The sequence below is a fragment of the Littorina saxatilis genome, linkage group LG15, assembly GCF_037325665.1.
Source record: "Littorina saxatilis isolate snail1 linkage group LG15, US_GU_Lsax_2.0, whole genome shotgun sequence".
NCBI lineage: Eukaryota > Metazoa > Mollusca > Gastropoda > Littorinimorpha > Littorinidae > Littorina > Littorina saxatilis.
The window spans coordinates 16,368,477-16,372,189 of record NC_090259.1 but is presented as its reverse complement, the minus strand read 5'-3'; positions in this window follow the sequence as shown (position 1 = coordinate 16,372,189).

The following is a 3,713-nucleotide window of genomic DNA, read 5'->3' as shown; positions in this document are numbered from 1 at the left end:
GCCCGTATAAGATTTAGGCTCTATTAGCGTGTCTTTTAGCATAGTGTAATTGCAGTATATCCAAGCTCACTTGATAGAAGTCACAAACGTTCAGGTTCAGTTTGGCTGCAGTTCTTTTGTGGTTTGTTATGGATTCAAGAATTATGATAAGAGTAGGCTCTGTTAGCGTATTTTTTAGCATAGTTTCATTGCAGTATATCCTACCTCACTTGCTACTTCCCCTACAGGTCAGTCGCGACTGTTTAGTTCTATTATAATTTGATAAATGAAATCAAATAAAGGGATTTCACGTTCAGCCTTTGTTGTAGGCAACATCTTCGTCTGACTGGCTCGACGCTGGGCTGCTTTCAAAAGTTTCGTTGCGGATTCTCAAACTATTGCACTCAAAGGCTCTCGTTTAAGAGTACCCATGTTCTGGTTTCGTCTTCGTATTGAGCATTTCTGTAAACTTGTTCGACTGACTTTTCCCATTGAGTGTGCAGTTGCGATCCCTGTGCATCAGTGAGCTCGAAGGCTGCCACCCACAAGTTTTCTTACAAGTTCGGATCGAGTTGTTCTGGGTTTGTGTCATGCAGCTTCCTCTGCCACAGGCTTGTTAGTCTTTTATATTGCCTGCAACAAAGAGTATGTTTTTCACTCAGTTACCAAATGAAGGAGTGTTCTTCCTAGTCGCCCACAGAAATATATTTTGATCCAATCGAATGCTATTCCAGATACTAGAATAAACAAACTAGCAAACACACTCGCCTCCAGCCCTATCCATACGTCCTGAAAATCAAAACGAAAAGAATGCAACAAAGAGTATGTTTTTCACGGAGTTACCAAATGAAGGAGTGTTCTTCCTGGTCGCCCACAGAACTATCTTTTAATCCATTTGAATGCTATTCCAGATACTAAAATAAACAAACTAGCAAACACACTCGCCTCCAGCCCTATCCATACGTCCTGAAAATCAAAACGAAAAGAATGCAACAAAGAGTATGTTTTTCACGGAGTTATAAAATGAAGGAGTGTTTTTCCTGGTTGCCCACAGAAATATATTTTGATCCAATCGAATGCTATTTCAGATACTAAAATAAACAAACTAGCAAACACACTCGCCTCCAGCCCTATCCGTAGGTCCTGAAAATCAAAACAAAAAGCATGACGATATGGGTATAATACAATGGACAAGCTAGGATTTCAAGTCAATCGCTGTCAACTGCCCACACAAAGCCTGCTATAAAATGGCAACCTCTTTTCTGACAATACACGCTCTTGAAATATTCATGTTATTGATACATCCCAGTGCACAAAGGGATTTATGGAGCAAATCGAGAAAATTCATAATTGAACGAAGCGCATAGCGCTGAGTTCAATAATTATTTTCGAGATTTGCTCTATAAATCCCTTAGTGCACTGGGATTGTTTTAATAACGATATTGTCAGTACCGCCAGATAAAAAAGAAGATTCAAAACGCACATTTTGCAACGCGCATTTGGATAGGCGTAACTGTGTGGTCAGGTTTGTGTCAGATCTACTTTTGTGTGGGCTGTCTCAAGTGTGTCGTGCTTTCGTCACACGCAAACTCTTGTTTTAATTTCTGTTGGTAAATTCCAGTGTAGCGTTAAGCTAAAAAGTGATGATCTTTCATAGAGACCTCATTTAAACTCGGAGAAAGGACTGTGCTCTTAGTTATTTGTGATTCGAAACCTTCATCGAGCTTCGACAGATTGACTGTGCAGAGTTTTGCCCCTTGCCAAGGTCGACGGAAAGCACATTTTCAAAATAAATGTGGCATGTTTCTCGTGTGGTATCTTCACTCATCGGGGAGTCTGGTACTAAATATGAACGGTAAGAATGCTCTGAACCCTACACGTATTATATCCCCATCGTTTTATCGTTCACATTTGCCCAACATGTTAATTTGCTGAGCTGGATTTATGTCGTCTGCAAGGCTATGGCAACCCGGAACCACTGCACTGAGTCTCATTTCAAAAACAACAAGAGGCGAAGCCTTCAAGGCTCACGTAAGAAATTAACAAACAGTAACGCAAACTCAATCACTCCGTCACACATACACACACACAGTAAGCATATATGTGACACGGTGCAAGAGTGCGAGACACTAGATCTAGATCTGTCTGTCTCAGTGTAGCCTACTTACGGGAACACGACTGCCAGATGGCCAGATCGACACTGCGCTTTCGACAGCGCTTCCTCGCGCAGACACTGGAAACACGCTGTGCAGATTAACCTGTAGGAAATCTCCTTTGGTATCTTCTTTATCTATTTTTCTGGAGCTACGAAACCGAACAATGTGAAATAGTCTTCTCGGAATCGGCGAACTGCAGCTCGGTGATAACTGTATCTATACCACAATCCTTCACGCGATCTGACCTAACCTTGACCCCTGAACTGACCTGGTCTACATACCACACACGACACAAACCAGTCAGGTGTTTTTACCCCCCCCAAAACCCCCCACCACCCGTTTTCTTTGAAAACACACTCTAACTACATACGTGCCGACGAAATGTTGATCATTGCTTCAATACTTTGAAGCTGTTGCTTGAATGATAACTAGGTAAAATTAGTATTTCGGTGTTCAGTCAAATGTTAAAGTTTCTACCACAGACATACATACATACATACATACATACATACATACATACATACATACATACATACATACATACATACATACATACATACATGCATACATACATACATACATACATACATACATACATACATACATACATACATACATACGCACGCACGCACAGACAGACAAAAGTTAACATCGCATAGGCTACACTTACGTGAGCCAAAAATTATGATCAAAATTTAATTTTCGAAATCAATTTAAATCACTTTCATCTTATTCCTTGTCGGTTCCTGATTCCAAAAACATATAGATATGATATGTTTGGATTAAAAACACTCTCAGAAAGTTAAAACAAAGAGAGGTACAGTCACGGTAAAGCGTGCTATGAAGCACAGCGCAACCGCTACCGCGCCAAACAGGCACGTCACTTTCACTGCCTTTTGCACTAGTGGCGGACTACGTTCAGTTTCATTCTGTGAGTTCTACAGCTTGACTAAATGTAGTAATTTCGCCTTACACGACTTTTTTTTGTTTTTACGACGCTAAAGTTCAACCGGATGTTGTGAAAAACGTGACTGCGGTATAGGACTCCTCCAGACCGCTCATTACCCTGCCGACTGATTTATTTTCGAAAATCGTCAATTAAACTTAAGGACAGGAAATAATGAAGAGATGGAATTATCGAGTCGCTTTCTCCTCGATATTATTCTTGGTTTAATGGTTTTGATGTGATTTCTCATGACGCCCTTGTCTGTGCTGGTGCTGTGGGAGAATCTCGACAGGAAGCCACAGTAAACAAAACAAGTTCGTTTTGTTTCTGCTTCTCCTTATAGAACGGATAAACCCGAGAAGAACATTAAAGCGCTTTCTTTGTTTTCTTATCTTGTCAAGCATCCTGATTAAAATTACCAGTTATCAATAAATATTTTAAAAACTTTTAATTAAAGGAACTTTTTACGCACTAGAAAGGAGCGTGATAGAGGAAGTCACCAAACTTTTATGACAGCTCAAACTTTCTATTTTTCTCGTTAAAATTAAGGATGTAAAGACGAGCGAAGGCAAAATTAGACCCGCTATGCCATTCTGTAACCATTCGCTCTGCTGGAAATTAGACGTCACGCG